Source organism: Phyllobates terribilis, unplaced genomic scaffold (genome assembly GCF_046119375.1).
Source record: "Phyllobates terribilis strain yellow unplaced genomic scaffold, ASM4611937v1 Scaffold_40__1_contigs__length_11209783, whole genome shotgun sequence".
NCBI classification, from domain to species: domain Eukaryota; kingdom Metazoa; phylum Chordata; class Amphibia; order Anura; family Dendrobatidae; genus Phyllobates; species Phyllobates terribilis.
In genome coordinates this window covers 2168019-2184628 of record NW_027362800.1, presented here as the reverse complement: position 1 = coordinate 2184628, position 16610 = coordinate 2168019, and the positions used below count along the sequence as shown (strand labels likewise).

General features: G+C 45.0%; 9 non-coding genes across 9 annotated transcripts; all 9 read left to right on the top strand.

Annotated features, from left to right (window-relative positions):
• The first annotated feature begins 605 nt into the window (after positions 1 to 605).
• LOC141191204 (U2 spliceosomal RNA) lies at positions 606 to 796 on the top strand. Its single transcript, XR_012265203.1, has one exon. It is a non-coding gene; the product is annotated as a U2 spliceosomal RNA (small nuclear RNA).
• Positions 797 to 1919: 1123 nt separating this feature from the next.
• On the top strand, positions 1920 to 2110 carry LOC141191193 (U2 spliceosomal RNA). Its single transcript, XR_012265192.1, has one exon. It is a non-coding gene; the product is annotated as a U2 spliceosomal RNA (small nuclear RNA).
• Positions 2111 to 3232: 1122 nt separating this feature from the next.
• On the top strand, positions 3233 to 3423 carry LOC141191182 (U2 spliceosomal RNA). Its single transcript, XR_012265181.1, has one exon. It is a non-coding gene; the product is annotated as a U2 spliceosomal RNA (small nuclear RNA).
• A 1122-nt stretch (positions 3424 to 4545) lies between these two features.
• LOC141191170 (U2 spliceosomal RNA) lies at positions 4546 to 4736 on the top strand. Its single transcript, XR_012265170.1, has one exon. It is a non-coding gene; the product is annotated as a U2 spliceosomal RNA (small nuclear RNA).
• Positions 4737 to 5858: 1122 nt separating this feature from the next.
• Positions 5859 to 6049, top strand: LOC141191158 (U2 spliceosomal RNA). The gene has a single exon (XR_012265159.1). It is a non-coding gene; the product is annotated as a U2 spliceosomal RNA (small nuclear RNA).
• Positions 6050 to 7172: 1123 nt separating this feature from the next.
• On the top strand, positions 7173 to 7363 carry LOC141184886 (U2 spliceosomal RNA). Its single transcript, XR_012259599.1, has one exon. It is a non-coding gene; the product is annotated as a U2 spliceosomal RNA (small nuclear RNA).
• A 1124-nt stretch (positions 7364 to 8487) lies between these two features.
• On the top strand, positions 8488 to 8678 carry LOC141191146 (U2 spliceosomal RNA). Its single transcript, XR_012265148.1, has one exon. It is a non-coding gene; the product is annotated as a U2 spliceosomal RNA (small nuclear RNA).
• Positions 8679 to 14815: 6137 nt separating this feature from the next.
• Positions 14816 to 15004, top strand: LOC141185826 (U2 spliceosomal RNA). Its single transcript, XR_012260433.1, has one exon. It is a non-coding gene; the product is annotated as a U2 spliceosomal RNA (small nuclear RNA).
• A 1121-nt stretch (positions 15005 to 16125) lies between these two features.
• Positions 16126 to 16316, top strand: LOC141191134 (U2 spliceosomal RNA). The gene has a single exon (XR_012265136.1). It is a non-coding gene; the product is annotated as a U2 spliceosomal RNA (small nuclear RNA).
• The last annotated feature ends 294 nt before the right edge of the window (positions 16317 to 16610 follow it).

Here is a 16610-nt window from a genome sequence, read left to right as displayed (position 1 = left end):
GACTTCTTTCATTTAATGCCTGCAGACTATAAAAGAGAAACCAACCCAAAAAGTTTGGTTGATTAGTCTGTGGCATTCTTTTAAACTGTTGCTTATGGCGGTCTCTGTGAGCTTCTCAGTGACATTCAGCCATCCAGGTATCCCGCCTGCAGTAGACGGAATGTGGCAATGGAACGCTGGCTGCGCGTGTCATAATAGGCTCTGAGCCTTTGTATACCTGCGCACAGCAGCAGCCACCTTCAGTCTGCTGCTGGACAGCCAGCAGCAGCAGCAGCAGGAGAGGTAATTAATCAGCAACCCTCCTGCTAAGGGTAGACAGCTGCTCGTTCCACCCCCCCCCCCCCCGCCTTAATTGGTTCTCCTCCCTTCCAACGGTGTTGAGGCGGGTGGGAACAGCCGGGGGTTGAGGGCACTGTGCTAAAAGAGGTGGAGTTATGCAGATCTAAAACGCGTGGATTGCAGCAGCAGCAAGCCGAAAAGTGCAGGCATGTGAGGGATCTAGAGGTTGACAGCATGTCTTCTTAACGGGAGTCCAGGTGGCCATCTCCACAAATGGACTTTTCAGAATCCTTGGGTGGCACCGTAGTCGGAAACCAATTCTGGTTATCGCTTCTCGGCCTTTTGGCTAAGATCAAGTGTAGTATCTGTTCTTATCAGTTTAATATCTGATACGTCCCCTATCTGGGGACCATATATTAAATGGATTTTTAGAACAGGGAGATGGAAAAAGAGCTTGCTCTGTCCACTCCACGCATTGACCTGGTATTGCAGTATCTCCAGGACCGGTGCACCCCTTCTTTAATGCAGTTTCTAAAATCAGAAAGAATTGAATTCAATGCTTTTTGTTCATTTTGCTTGTTTGTCGGATTTTGGGATGGACTCTTTGGCTTTGCTTTTCTTCTCCTCATTGGATTTTTCATGTTAAAAGTTGCAGAAGCCAGATGACAAGCTCATTTTGGTTCAACTTCAGCAACTGTGCATTGCATTGCCATGTAATGTAATGTAATGCAATGCTATCTATCTAGCTCTCCCTCTATACTTCCTTTTGGATAAACAGACATATTAGGCAAGCATTTTGGAGCTTTCACCTAAATAACTACAGGTGGTGAGATAAGCTGCACAATATAATTGACCTTTCAGTATATTGTTGCACACACACCATCTATTTAGCAAATGCCCTTGTTATCAACAGCAGCCTTTTAAACTCACCTGAGCTAACAGGTATGTGAGCTGGTTACTCTGCTGCGCTTAAAATTTCTTTTTTGGTTTGCTACAATGCCTTTTCTGAAACGTTGTCTCCCTCTGCTGGAACACTGACTTCTTTCATTTAATGCCTGCAGACTATAAAAGAGAAACCAACCCAAAAAGTTTGGTTGATTAGTCTGTGGCATTCTTTTAAACTGTTGCTTATGGCGGTCTCTGTGAGCTTCTCAGTGACATTCAGCCATCCAGGTATCCCGCCTGCAGTAGACGGAATGTGGCAATGGAACGCTGGCTGCGCGTGTCATAATAGGCTCTGAGCCTTTATATACCTGCGCACAGCAGCAGCCACCTTCAGTCTGCTGCTGGACAGCCAGCAGCAGCAGCAGCAGGAGAGGTAATTAATCAGCAACCCTCCTGCTAAGGGTAGACAGCTGCTCGTTCCACCCCCCCCCCCCCGCCTTAATTGGTTCTCCTCCCTTCCAACGGTGTTGAGGCGGGTGGGAACAGCCGGGGGTTGAGGGTACTGTGCTAAAAGAGGTGGAGTTATGCAGATCTAAAACGCGTGGATTGCAGCAGCAGCAAGCCGAAAAGTGCAGGCATGTGAGGGATCTAGAGGTTGACAGCATGTCTTCTTAACGGGAGTCCAGGTGGCCATCTCCACAAATGGACTTTTCAGAATCCTTGGGTGGTACCGTAGTCGGAAACCAATTCTGGTTATCGCTTCTCGGCCTTTTGGCTAAGATCAAGTGTAGTATCTGTTCTTATCAGTTTAATATCTGATACGTCCCCTATCTGGGGACCATATATTAAATGGATTTTTAGAACAGGGAGATGGAAAAAGAGCTTGCTCTGTCCACTCCACGCATTGACCTGGTATTGCAGTATCTCCAGGACCGGTGCACCCCTTCTTTAATGCAGTTTCTAAAATCAGAAAGAATTGAATTCAATGCTTTTTGTTCATTTTGCTTGTTTGTCGGATTTTGGGATGGACTCTTTGGCTTTGCTTTTCTTCTCCTCATTGGATTTTTCATGTTAAAAGTTGCAGAAGCCAGATGACAAGCTCATTTTGGTTCAACTTCAGCAACTGTGCATTGCATTGCCATGTAATGTAATGTAATGCAATGCTATCTATCTAGCTCTCCCTCTATACTTCCTTTTGGATAAACAGACATATTAGGCAAGCATTTTGGAGCTTTCACCTAAATAACTACAGGTGGTGAGATAAGCTGCACAATATAATTGACCTTTCAGTATATTGTTGCACACACACCATCTATTTAGCAAATGCCCTTGTTATCAACAGCAGCCTTTTAAACTCACCTGAGCTAACAGGTATGTGAGCTGGTTACTCTGCTGCGCTTAAAATTTCTTTTTTGGTTTGCTACAATGCCTTTTCTGAAACGTTGTCTCCCTCTGCTGGAACACTGACTTCTTTCATTTAATGCCTGCAGACTATAAAAGAGAAACCAACCCAAAAAGTTTGGTTGATTAGTCTGTGGCATTCTTTTAAACTGTTGCTTATGGCGGTCTCTGTGAGCTTCTCAGTGACATTCAGCCATCCAGGTATCCCGCCTGCAGTAGACGGAATGTGGCAATGGAACGCTGGCTGCGCGTGTCATAATAGGCTCTGAGCCTTTATATACCTGCGCACAGCAGCAGCCACCTTCAGTCTGCTGCTGGACAGCCAGCAGCAGCAGCAGCAGGAGAGGTAATTAATCAGCAACCCTCCTGCTAAGGGTAGACAGCTGCTCGTTCCACCCCCCCCCCCCGCCTTAATTGGTTCTCCTCCCTTCCAACGGTGTTGAGGCGGGTGGGAACAGCCGGGGGTTGAGGGTACTGTGCTAAAAGAGGTGGAGTTATGCAGATCTAAAACGCGTGGATTGCAGCAGCAGCAAGCCGAAAAGTGCAGGCATGTGAGGGATCTAGAGGTTGACAGCATGTCTTCTTAACGGGAGTCCAGGTGGCCATCTCCACAAATGGACTTTTCAGAATCCTTGGGTGGCACCGTAGTCGGAAACCAATTCTGGTTATCGCTTCTCGGCCTTTTGGCTAAGATCAAGTGTAGTATCTGTTCTTATCAGTTTAATATCTGATACGTCCCCTATCTGGGGACCATATATTAAATGGATTTTTAGAACAGGGAGATGGAAAAAGAGCTTGCTCTGTCCACTCCACGCATTGACCTGGTATTGCAGTATCTCCAGGACCGGTGCACCCCTTCTTTAATGCAGTTTCTAAAATCAGAAAGAATTGAATTCAATGCTTTTTGTTCATTTTGCTTGTTTGTCGGATTTTGGGATGGACTCTTTGGCTTTGCTTTTCTTCTCCTCATTGGATTTTTCATGTTAAAAGTTGCAGAAGCCAGATGACAAGCTCATTTTGGTTCAACTTCAGCAACTGTGCATTGCATTGCCATGTAATGTAATGTAATGCAATGCTATCTATCTAGCTCTCCCTCTATACTTCCTTTTGGATAAACAGACATATTAGGCAAGCATTTTGGAGCTTTCACCTAAATAACTACAGGTGGTGAGATAAGCTGCACAATATAATTGACCTTTCAGTATATTGTTGCACACACACCATCTATTTAGCAAATGCCCTTGTTATCAACAGCAGCCTTTTAAACTCACCTGAGCTAACAGGTATGTGAGCTGGTTACTCTGCTGCGCTTAAAATTTCTTTTTTGGTTTGCTACAATGCCTTTTCTGAAACGTTGTCTCCCTCTGCTGGAACACTGACTTCTTTCATTTAATGCCTGCAGACTATAAAAGAGAAACCAACCCAAAAAGTTTGGTTGATTAGTCTGTGGCATTCTTTTAAACTGTTGCTTATGGCGGTCTCTGTGAGCTTCTCAGTGACATTCAGCCATCCAGGTATCCCGCCTGCAGTAGACGGAATGTGGCAATGGAACGCTGGCTGCGCGTGTCATAATAGGCTCTGAGCCTTTATATACCTGCGCACAGCAGCAGCCACCTTCAGTCTGCTGCTGGACAGCCAGCAGCAGCAGCAGCAGGAGAGGTAATTCATCAGCAACCCTCCTGCTAAGGGTAGACAGCTGCTCGTTCCACCCCCCCCCCCCGCCTTAATTGGTTCTCCTCCCTTCCAACGGTGTTGAGGCGGGTGGGAACAGCCGGGGGTTGAGGGTACTGTGCTAAAAGAGGTGGAGTTATGCAGATCTAAAACGCGTGGATTGCAGCAGCAGCAAGCCGAAAAGTGCAGGCATGTGAGGGATCTAGAGGTTGACAGCATGTCTTCTTAACGGGAGTCCAGGTGGCCATCTCCACAAATGGACTTTTCAGAATCCTTGGGTGGCACCGTAGTCGGAAACCAATTCTGGTTATCGCTTCTCGGCCTTTTGGCTAAGATCAAGTGTAGTATCTGTTCTTATCAGTTTAATATCTGATACGTCCCCTATCTGGGGACCATATATTAAATGGATTTTTAGAACAGGGAGATGGAAAAAGAGCTTGCTCTGTCCACTCCACGCATTGACCTGGTATTGCAGTATCTCCAGGACCGGTGCACCCCTTCTTTAATGCAGTTTCTAAAATCAGAAAGAATTGAATTCAATGCTTTTTGTTCATTTTGCTTGTTTGTCGGATTTTGGGATGGACTCTTTGGCTTTGCTTTTCTTCTCCTCATTGGATTTTTCATGTTAAAAGTTGCAGAAGCCAGATGACAAGCTCATTTTGGTTCAACTTCAGCAACTGTGCATTGCATTGCCATGTAATGTAATGTAATGCAATGCTATCTATCTAGCTCTCCCTCTATACTTCCTTTTGGATAAACAGACATATTAGGCAAGCATTTTGGAGCTTTCACCTAAATAACTACAGGTGGTGAGATAAGCTGCACAATATAATTGACCTTTCAGTATATTGTTGCACACACACCATCTATTTAGCAAATGCCCTTGTTATCAACAGCAGCCTTTTAAACTCACCTGAGCTAACAGGTATGTGAGCTGGTTACTCTGCTGCGCTTAAAATTTCTTTTTTGGTTTGCTACAATGCCTTTTCTGAAACGTTGTCTCCCTCTGCTGGAACACTGACTTCTTTCATTTAATGCCTGCAGACTATAAAAGAGAAACCAACCCAAAAAGTTTGGTTGATTAGTCTGTGGCATTCTTTTAAACTGTTGCTTATGGCGGTCTCTGTGAGCTTCTCAGTGACATTCAGCCATCCAGGTATCCCGCCTGCAGTAGACGGAATGTGGCAATGGAACGCTGGCTGCGCGTGTCATAATAGGCTCTGAGCCTTTATATACCTGCGCACAGCAGCAGCCACCTTCAGTCTGCTGCTGGACAGCCAGCAGCAGCAGCAGCAGGAGAGGTAATTAATCAGCAACCCTCCTGCTAAGGGTAGACAGCTGCTCGTTCCACCCCCCCCCCCCGCCTTAATTGGTTCTCCTCCCTTCCAACGGTGTTGAGGCGGGTGGGAACAGCCGGGGGTTGAGGGTACTGTGCTAAAAGAGGTGGAGTTATGCAGATCTAAAACGCGTGGATTGCAGCAGCAGCAAGCCGAAAAGTGCAGGCATGTGAGGGATCTAGAGGTTGACAGCATGTCTTCTTAACGGGAGTCCAGGTGGCCATCTCCACAAATGGACTTTTCAGAATCCTTGGGTGGCACCGTAGTCGGAAACCAATTCTGGTTATCGCTTCTCGGCCTTTTGGCTAAGATCAAGTGTAGTATCTGTTCTTATCAGTTTAATATCTGATACGTCCCCTATCTGGGGACCATATATTAAATGGATTTTTAGAACAGGGAGATGGAAAAAGAGCTTGCTCTGTCCACTCCACGCATTGACCTGGTATTGCAGTATCTCCAGGACCGGTGCACCCCTTCTTTAATGCAGTTTCTAAAATCAGAAAGAATTGAATTCAATGCTTTTTGTTCATTTTGCTTGTTTGTCGGATTTTGGGATGGACTCTTTGGCTTTGCTTTTCTTCTCCTCATTGGATTTTTCATGTTAAAAGTTGCAGAAGCCAGATGACAAGCTCATTTTGGTTCAACTTCAGCAACTGTGCATTGCATTGCCATGTAATGTAATGTAATGCAATGCTATCTATCTAGCTCTCCCTCTATACTTCCTTTTGGATAAACAGACATATTAGGCAAGCATTTTGGAGCTTTCACCTAAATAACTACAGGTGGTGAGATAAGCTGCACAATATAATTGACCTTTCAGTATATTGTTGCACACACACCATCTATTTAGCAAATGCCCTTGTTATCAACAGCAGCCTTTTAAACTCACCTGAGCTAACAGGTATGTGAGCTGGTTACTCTGCTGCGCTTAAAATTTCTTTTTTGGTTTGCTACAATGCCTTTTCTGAAACGTTGTCTCCCTCTGCTGGAACACTGACTTCTTTCATTTAATGCCTGCAGACTATAAAAGAGAAACCAACCCAAAAAGTTTGGTTGATTAGTCTGTGGCATTCTTTTAAACTGTTGCTTATGGCGGTCTCTGTGAGCTTCTCAGTGACATTCAGCCATCCAGGTATCCCGCCTGCAGTAGACGGAATGTGGCAATGGAACGCTGGCTGCGCGTGTCATAATAGGCTCTGAGCCTTTATATACCTGCGCACAGCAGCAGCCACCTTCAGTCTGCTGCTGGACAGCCAGCAGCAGCAGCAGCAGGAGAGGTAATTAATCAGCAACCCTCCTGCTAAGGGTAGACAGCTGCTCGTTCCACCCCCCCCCCCCCGCCTTAATTGGTTCTCCTCCCTTCCAACGGTGTTGAGGCGGGTGGGAACAGCCGGGGGTTGAGGGTACTGTGCTAAAAGAGGTGGAGTTATGCAGATCTAAAACGCGTGGATTGCAGCAGCAGCAAGCCGAAAAGTGCAGGCATGTGAGGGATCTAGAGGTTGACAGCATGTCTTCTTAACGGGAGTCCAGGTGGCCATCTCCACAAATGGACTTTTCAGAATCCTTGGGTGGCACCGTAGTCGGAAACCAATTCTGGTTATCGCTTCTCGGCCTTTTGGCTAAGATCAAGTGTAGTATCTGTTCTTATCAGTTTAATATCTGATACGTCCCCTATCTGGGGACCATATATTAAATGGATTTTTAGAACAGGGAGATGGAAAAAGAGCTTGCTCTGTCCACTCCACGCATTGACCTGGTATTGCAGTATCTCCAGGAACGGTGCACCCCTTCTTTAATGCAGTTTCTAAAATCAGAAAGAATTGAATTCAATGCTTTTTGTTCATTTTGCTTGTTTGTCAGATTTTGGGATGGACTCTTTGGCTTTGCTTTTCTTCTCCTCATTGGATTTTTCATGTTAAAAGTTGCAGAAGCCAGATGACAAGCTCATTTTGGTTCAACTTCAACAACTGTGCATTGCATTGCCATGTAATGTAATGTAATGCAATGCTATCTATCTAGCTCTCCCTCTATACTTCCTTTTGGATAAACAGACATATTAGGCAAGCATTTTGGAGCTTTCACCTAAATAACTACAGGTGGTGAGATAAGCTGCACAATATAATTGACCTTTCAGTATATTGTTGCACACACACCATCTATTTAGCAAATGCCCTTGTTATCAACAGCAGCCTTTTAAACTCACCTGAGCTAACAGGTATGTGAGCTGGTTACTCTGCTGCGCTTAAAATTTCTTTTTTGGTTTGCTACAATGCCTTTTCTGAAACGTTGTCTCCCTCTGCTGGAACACTGACTTCTTTCATTTAATGCCTGCAGACTATAAAAGAGAAACCAACCCAAAAAGTTTGGTTGATTAGTCTGTGGCATTCTTTTAAACTGTTGCTTATGGCGGTCTCTGTGAGCTTCTCAGTGACATTCAGCCATCCAGGTATCCCGCCTGCAGTAGACGGAATGTGGCAATGGAACGCTGGCTGCGCGTGTCATAATAGGCTCTGAGCCTTTATATACCTGCGCACAGCAGCAGCCACCTTCAGTCTGCTGCTGGACAGCCAGCAGCAGCAGCAGCAGGAGAGGTAATTAATCAGCAACCCTCCTGCTAAGGGTAGACAGCTGCTCGTTCCACCCCCCCCCCCCCCGCCTTAATTGGTTCTCCTCCCTTCCAACGGTGTTGAGGCGGGTGGGAACAGCCGGGGGTTGAGGGTACTGTGCTAAAAGAGGTGGAGTTATGCAGATCTAAAACGCGTGGATTGCAGCAGCAGCAAGCCGAAAAGTGCAGGCATGTGAGGGATCTAGAGGTTGACAGCATGTCTTCTTAACGGGAGTCCAGGTGGCCATCTCCACAAATGGACTTTTCAGAATCCTTGGGTGGCACCGTAGTCGGAAACCAATTCTGGTTATCGCTTCTCGGCCTTTTGGCTAAGATCAAGTGTAGTATCTGTTCTTATCAGTTTAATATCTGATACGTCCCCTATCTGGGGACCATATATTAAATGGATTTTTAGAACAGGGAGATGGAAAAAGAGCTTGCTCTGTCCACTCCACGCATTGACCTGGTATTGCAGTATCTCCAGGACCGGTGCACCCCTTCTTTAATGCAGTTTCTAAAATCAGAAAGAATTGAATTCAATGCTTTTTGTTCATTTTGCTTGTTTGTCGGATTTTGGGATGGACTCTTTGGCTTTGCTTTTCTTCTCCTCATTGGATTTTTCATGTTAAAAGTTGCAGAAGCCAGATGACAAGCTCATTTTGGTTCAACTTCAGCAACTGTGCATTGCATTGCCATGTAATGTAATGTAATGCAATGCTATCTATCTAGCTCTCCCTCTATACTTCCTTTTGGATAAACAGACATATTAGGCAAGCATTTTGGAGCTTTCACCTAAATAACTACAGGTGGTGAGATAAGCTGCACAATATAATTGACCTTTCAGTATATTGTTGCACACACACCATCTATTTAGCAAATGCCCTTGTTATCAACAGCAGCCTTTTAAACTCACCTGAGCTAACAGGTATGTGAGCTGGTTACTCTGCTGCGCTTAAAATTTCTTTTTTGGTTTGCTACAATGCCTTTTCTGAAACGTTGTCTCCCTCTGCTGGAACACTGACTTCTTTCATTTAATGCCTGCAGACTATAAAAGAGAAACCAACCCAAAAAGTTTGGTTGATTAGTCTGTGGCATTCTTTTAAACTGTTGCTTATGGCGGTCTCTGTGAGCTTCTCAGTGACATTCAGCCATCCAGGTATCCCGCCTGCAGTAGACGGAATGTGGCAATGGAACACTGGCTGCGCGTGTCATAATAGGCTCTGAGCCTTTATATACCTGCGCACAGCAGCAGCCACCTTCAGTCTGCTGCTGGACAGCCAGCAGCAGCAGCAGCAGGAGAGGTAATTAATCAGCAACCCTCCTGCTAAGGGTAGACAGCTGCTCGTTCCCCCCCCCCCCCGCCTTAATTGGTTCTCCTCCCTTCCAACGGTGTTGAGGCGGGTGGGAACAGCCGGGGGTTGAGGGTACTGTGCTAAAAGAGGTGGAGTTATGCAGATCTAAAACGCGTGGATTGCAGCAGCAGCAAGCCGAAAAGTGCAGGCATGTGAGGGATCTAGAGGTTGACAGCATGTCTTCTTAACGGGAGTCCAGGTGGCCATCTCCACAAATGGACTTTTCAGAATCCTTGGGTGGCACCGTAGTCGGAAACCAATTCTGGTTATCGCTTCTCGGCCTTTTGGCACGATCTATCAGGTTTACCTGTGTGGTCTTGCCTGTGAGGTGCTCTTGGTACCCTTTCTCTCGGCCTGGGGGGATCGTTCCTCTTCGGAGGGAGCAACGGGAAGGGATCCCATGAAGGCTTGCGCCTTTCAGAGAGAAGAGTCGGTACGTTCCTGAGTGAAGGATGCCGGCAACGCTCACATATTCATCGGGTGATGCCCGGATGCGGAACACCGTGAGGATTGAAGTTGGAGCAGGATCGAGGACGGAGAAGAACTTGGACTACATCTGCCATAGGATTCTGCTTGGAGTTCTGGAGTTTCGGCGGGAAGACATATTCTGCTTCCAGGACAATGAGTACAAGGGGACTTACACCATCACCTTCAAGAGCCAGGGATGCTGTCACCAACTCGTACAAAAGGTAAATGAGAAAAACTACTTAGATGAATTGGATGGACTAACCTTTTGTCTCTTGTATGCCTATGACGAGATCCCTATCGTGGTGCATTTCCCAAACCCCTTTGTGGAGGCTGCAGACATCTCGACCTACCTTATCCGTTATTGTGATGATCTGAGATACCTGGGCACTGTGAAGAAAGCGGTAGGCTTCTGGTGTGGCAAGAGGAGGTACATGGCCCGTCTAAAGAGGGACCCAAGCGGAGTGGGAGGAATGCTACACCCTCCCTCAACATTTGTGATCGGTAAGAGCAGAGGCTACTTATTTTACCCTGGAATGCCGGTATGTTGCAGGAACTGTGGACAAATGGGTCATACCCAAACGTCCTGCACGGGCAGGAAAGTAGACCGCTGCAATAATTGCAGCTGTTACGGACATTTAATGAAGGACTGTCCCGCTGGGAGGAAATGCAATCTTTGTGGTGAGGCGGGGCACATGTTCCGAGGATGCCCCAACAGGACCAGGACCAGGACTTACGCAGAAGCTGCATCTTCTGCAGCTGAGCCGATGCGCCCGCCGGTCTTCACTGGCGGGCCGGCGTCGGAGGGCGGTTCGAAGGGCGAGAAGGTTGGGATGGAGCAGGGAGCCGGAGGCCCCTCTGGGGCGGCCACTGCATCGAAGTCCCTTAACGATGGGCGGACCTCGCATGGACCGGAACGGAGGGGTCCTCCTTCTGGGAGGGTATCCTCCGTGTCGATGGTTCCCGATACCGATCCTGTTGGGCTGGAGGGTGGTGCCCCTGTGCGGTTGGCTACAGGGGACCACGCAGCGATGGCCTCAGGATCTTCCAGGGCGATTAGCCAGCCAGATGAGGGGGCTTTGCTTCTAGGTGGCGAACATCAGGGAATCTGTGTTGGTGATCTTATCCTGATGGACCAGTCTCTCCCCCTGGAGGAGGTGGAGGAAGAGGAGGACTGCACCAGTGACCTAGTGGAGTCTGCCCCGAAAAAGAGACGGAATGTCGAAGCCCCAGCGTCTCCTGGAATGTGGCTGGGAACCGTGACCTACGAGGGGGCAACCGCCGGCTCACAGAATATCGAGTCATTTGGGTCCTCTAGCCCGGATGTCCTGGAGCAATTTGGCATACAGGGCTTTGAGTCAGGTGTCCTCATGGAAGATCCACCACCCTGACCTATGAATGCCCACATTAAGACTTGTCTCACTGAATGTGAGGTCATTAAAGAGCCCAGTTCGTAGGGCTGCTCTATTTAAGTACTTAGAAACCACTGACTTTGACATATGTTTATTACAGGAATGCGGGATACAACATGCACTAAATTATAATGACATCAAGACAGATTGGAGACTGGGGCCCTCCATCTGGTCTGGCTCCAATGACAACAAGTCAGCGGGGGTGGGCTTCCTCTGTCGTGGGAGAAATATTGCTATAAATACTGTCACAGAAATAGTACCAGGCAGAGTGGTTTTAGTGCATTTTAAATTTAATGGTTTTACCCTATGTGTAATGAATGTTTATGCTTCCCCTGATAAGCAAGAGAGAATTAATTTATTTGGGATATTGCCATTGTACTGTACTGGGTCATCTCCCCTGATCGTAGGGGGTGATTTTAATTGTCTTTGTGCTAGTGAACAACGAGCGGGGGGTGACCCTTTACGCAAATTGTATAAGTCATGTCATCTATTGAAAGATTTTATAACTGATTTTAAATTATGCGATGCGTGGAGGTCACTCCTGCCGACGGACCCTGGTTATACGTGGTCCGGAAGAGGGGTGTCCTCCAGGATCGATTTTATTTTCCTATCAGATGATTTTAACCCTGTAAAATGTGTTTTAACATCAAATATATTTTCTGACCATAAGGGCTTGGAGGTGCACCTAGAATACCGGGATGAACAGAGGGTCAACAGGGGCCTCTGGCGTCTAAGTACTTACCTGCTGGAGGACCCTCTGATTCGACAAGACTTTGGTAAAGCCTATCAAGCCTGGCGGCGACAAAAACCTTCTGATGCCCCTATGGTAACCTGGTGGGAAAATTTGAAAAAAAAAGTCAGAATGTTTTTTATAAAAGCAGGGAGACGTAAAGCTAGAGAGAAAAAAAGATGTTTTAGTGATCTTAACACCAAACTACAAACATTTTTTAAATTCAAAGAGCTAGGGGTGGAGGTGGGAGATGATATTGCTAGCCTAAAAACTGAAATTCAGAACTGCATAGACACAAAGGGGAAAGAGATTATTTTTAACTCTAGAGTGCAGCACTTGGAGGAGGGGGAGAAGTGCTCTCGCTTCTTCTTCAAAAAAGTCATGGATAAAAGAGAAGTGATCACAAATCTAGAGGGTGAAACATCTATGCAGGGAATGTTGAATGCTACTTTTAACTTTTATAAGCCTCTTTTTAGTAAAAAGTGTATAGATGAGTCCTTTTTATCTGATGCTCTTAATGATCTCGATTTTAAGTTAAATTTTACAGACCAGGAGTTTTTAGAACGCAATATTGTTTTAGAGGAATTATTTTATGTTTTTAAAAGTTTCTCTAAGGGTAAAGCACCTGGGTGTGACGGACTACCTGTAGAGTTTTATCTTACTTTTTGGGACATTTTAAAAGAGGACCTTTTTATGCTTTTTAAAGAAGTTTTTATTTGTGAACAGTTGCCATTTTCGTGGAGGAGAGGAGTGGTGTCTTTGATATATAAAAAAGGTGACCGCAGTACTCTAGCGAATTGGAGACCCATAACTCTCCTAAACGTCGATTACAAGGTACTTGCTAAGGTGGTTGCAAACCGGCTCAGGAATGTCATTGCCAAACTAATCCAGCCTGAGCAGGTTTGTAGTGTACCAGGCAGAAGTATTTCAGAGGTTTTAAACGTATTAAGGGATGTAATTTGGTATTCCAGAGACTGGGGTCAAAATGTAGCTCTTTTAGCCCTAGATTTTGAAAAAGCTTTCGATAGAGTCTCTCATAGATTTCTTTTTAGAGTTTTAAAAAGAATGGGTATCCCTAATATGCTTTTAAATTGTATTAAGATTTTATATAAAAATTGTTTTAGTCAAATTTCTCTTAATGGCTTTTTAACAGATGGAGTTCCCCTTGAGTCCGGAGTGAAGCAGGGATGCCCCTTGTCGCCCATCCTGTTCATCTGCGCCATGGAGCCCCTGCTGAGCGCAATAAGGAAAGACAAAGTGATTAGAGGGGTTCCTGTTCCTGGCGGAGGTGGCAGTGATGTGAGAGTCTTTGGCTACATGGATGACGTGACGGTTGTGTGCGTGGACCCTGCTTCCCTCCGGAGGGCGGTGTTGCGCATTGATTTTTTTTCCCAGGCATCCGGTTTTAAACTTAATTTAAATAAATCTGAATGTCTGACTTTGGGATCCTGGGACACCGCCCAACTCCCGCAGCTCACTTTAAAACGAGACAATGTAAAAATTCTTGGAGTTGTTTTTAACGAGGAGAATGTGGGAACTCAAAGCTGGGAGAATGTCATAGAAAAAATGTCAAAGAAAATATCATTTTGGGGTTTGAGGTCCCTAACAATGGAGGGGAAAATTTTAATTATAAAATCAGTGTTGTTACCCCTCATACTGTATATAGCTATGGTGTACCCCCCCTCTGATGTTTTAATTAAAAAAATGACTAGGATGATCTTTATGTTTTTATGGAACTCCAAAATGGAAAGATTAAGGCGAGAAATAATGAGGAAGAATAAAATGAACGGCGGAAGGGATGTCCCCGATTTACATATTTATTTGTATTTAAATTATTTCTGCTTTTGTTTCAAACATTTTAATGGTAATAGTGCGCTAAGTTATTTTTTAAAATATACTTGTGGGATGATTTTTAAAAGATGGTTTAAGTTGTCGTTGAATTCCCCTGTTTTACTATGCCCCCCCAAACACCAAGCAATCTTAGAAAAGACTGTTCGATTTTATAGCCTTGGTGATTTTAATATGGACATTTTTAAAGACCGCAAGAAGCTTTTATCTTTTCTGAGGAGGAATGAAGATGTGACCCCCATAGTAAATTTCTCAGAAGAGAGATCGAAGCAAGTTTGGAAGAATGTCTTCGGGAAATTCTTAGCAAATGGACATAAGGACATCGCATGGATGGTGGTCCACCAGTGCCTCCCCACCAGAGAGTTTCAACACAGGAGAGGCCTGGTGGCCAGAGCCAAATGCCCCAGAGACTCATGTGTTAATGACGAAACCACCTTGCACCTTATGTGGAATTGCCCATTTGCACAGGAACTTTGGAACAAAGTTGGGATTCTTTTAAAATGGACTTGCGGTTTAAGAGATTTTAACCATGAATATGTTTTATATGGCCTTTTTAAATGTCCGACGCCTCAACAGTATTGTATATGTTGGTGTATGATTAACTGTTTTAAAGACGCCCTTTGGAAGGCACGCAATATCTTACTTTTTAAACGTGATGCTATTTCTGTGAAGGATTGTCTTAAAATTGCTTTTAGCCAGATGTATATTTATTACTTGAGGGATGTCAAATGTATTGGGAGGAGGGATGCTAATCGTATATGGGGTTTTTATGGGTGGAATTCTGTGTTTTAATAATGTACTGTTTGTGTTGTTGTTTTTGACTGTAAACCATCTTTTACGCATTAATAAATTATGTTGAAACCTGATCTGTTCTTATCAGTTTAATATCTGATACGTCCCCTATCTGGGGACCATATATTAAATGGATTTTTAGAACAGGGAGATGGAAAAAGAGCTTGCTCTGTCCACTCCACGCATTGACCTGGTATTGCAGTATCTCCAGGACCGGTGCACCCCTTCTTTAATGCAGTTTCTAAAATCAGAAAGAATTGAATTCAATGCTGTTTGTTCATTTTGCTTGTTTGTCGGATTTTGGGATGGACTCTTTGGCTTTGCTTTTCTTCTCCTCATTGGATTTTTCATGTTAAAAGTTGCAGAAGCCAGATGACAAGCTCATTTTGGTTCAACTTCAGCAACTGTGCATTGCATTGCCATGTAATGTAATGTAATGAAATGCTATCTATCTAGCTCTCCCTCTATACTTCCTTTTGGATAAACAGACATATTAGGCAAGCATTTTGGAGCTTTCACCTAAATAACTACAGGTGGTGAGATAAGCTGCACAATATAATTGACCTTTCAGTATATTGTTGCACACACACCATCTATTTAGCAAATGCCCTTGTTATCAACAGCAGCCTTTTAAACTCACCTGAGCTAACAGGTATGTGAGCTGGTTAATCTGCTGCGCTTAAAATTTCTTTTTTGGTTTGCTACAATGCCTTTTCTGAAACGTTGTCTCCCTCTGCTGGAACACTGACTTCTTTCATTTAATGCCTGCAGACTATAAAAGAGAAACCAACCCAAAAAGTTTGGTTGATTAGTCTGTGGCATTCTTTTAAACTGTTGCTTATGGCGGTCTCTGTGAGCTTCTCAGTGACATTCAGCCATCCAGGTATCCCGCCTGCAGTAGACGGAATGTGGCAATGGAACGCTGGCTGCGCGTGTCATAATAGACTCTGAGCCTTTATATACCTGCGCACAGCAGCAGCCACCTTCAGTCTGCTGCTGGACAGCCAGCAGCAGCAGCAGCAGGAGAGGTAATTAATCAGCAACCCTCCTGCTAAGGGTAGACAGCTGCTCGTTCCACCCCCCCCCCCGCCTTAATTGGTTCTCCTCCCTTCCAACGGTGTTGAGGCGGGTGGGAACAGCCGGGGGTTGAGGGTACTGTGCTAAAAGAGGTGGAGTTATGCAGATCTAAAACGCATGGATTGCAGCAGCAGCAAGCCGAAAAGTGCAGGCATGTGAGGGATCTAGAGGTTGACAGCATGTCTTCTTAACGGGAGTCCAGGTGGCCATCTCCACAAATGGACTTTTCAGAATCCTTGGGTGGCACCGTAGTCGGAAACCAATTCTGGTTATCGCTTCTCGGCCTTTTGGCTAAGATCAAGTGTAGTATCTGTTCTTATCAGTTTAATATCTGATACGTCCCCTATCTGGGGACCATATATTAAATGGATTTTTAGAACAGGGAGATGGAAAAAGAGCTTGCTCTGTCCACTCCACGCATTGACCTGGTATTGCAGTATCTCCAGGACCGGTGCACCCCTTCTTTAATGCAGTTTCTAAAATCAGAAAGAATTGAATTCAATGCTTTTTGTTCATTTTGCTTGTTTGTCGGATTTTGGGATGGACTCTTTGGCTTTGCTTTTCTTCTCCTCATTGGATTTTTCATGTTAAAAGTTGCAGAAGCCAGATGACAAGCTCATTTTGGTTCAACTTCAGCAACTGTGCATTGCATTGCCATGTAATGTAATGTAATGCAATGCTATCTATCTAGCTCTCCCTCTATACTTCCTTTTGGATAAACAGACATATTAGGCAAGCATTTTGGAGCTTTCACCT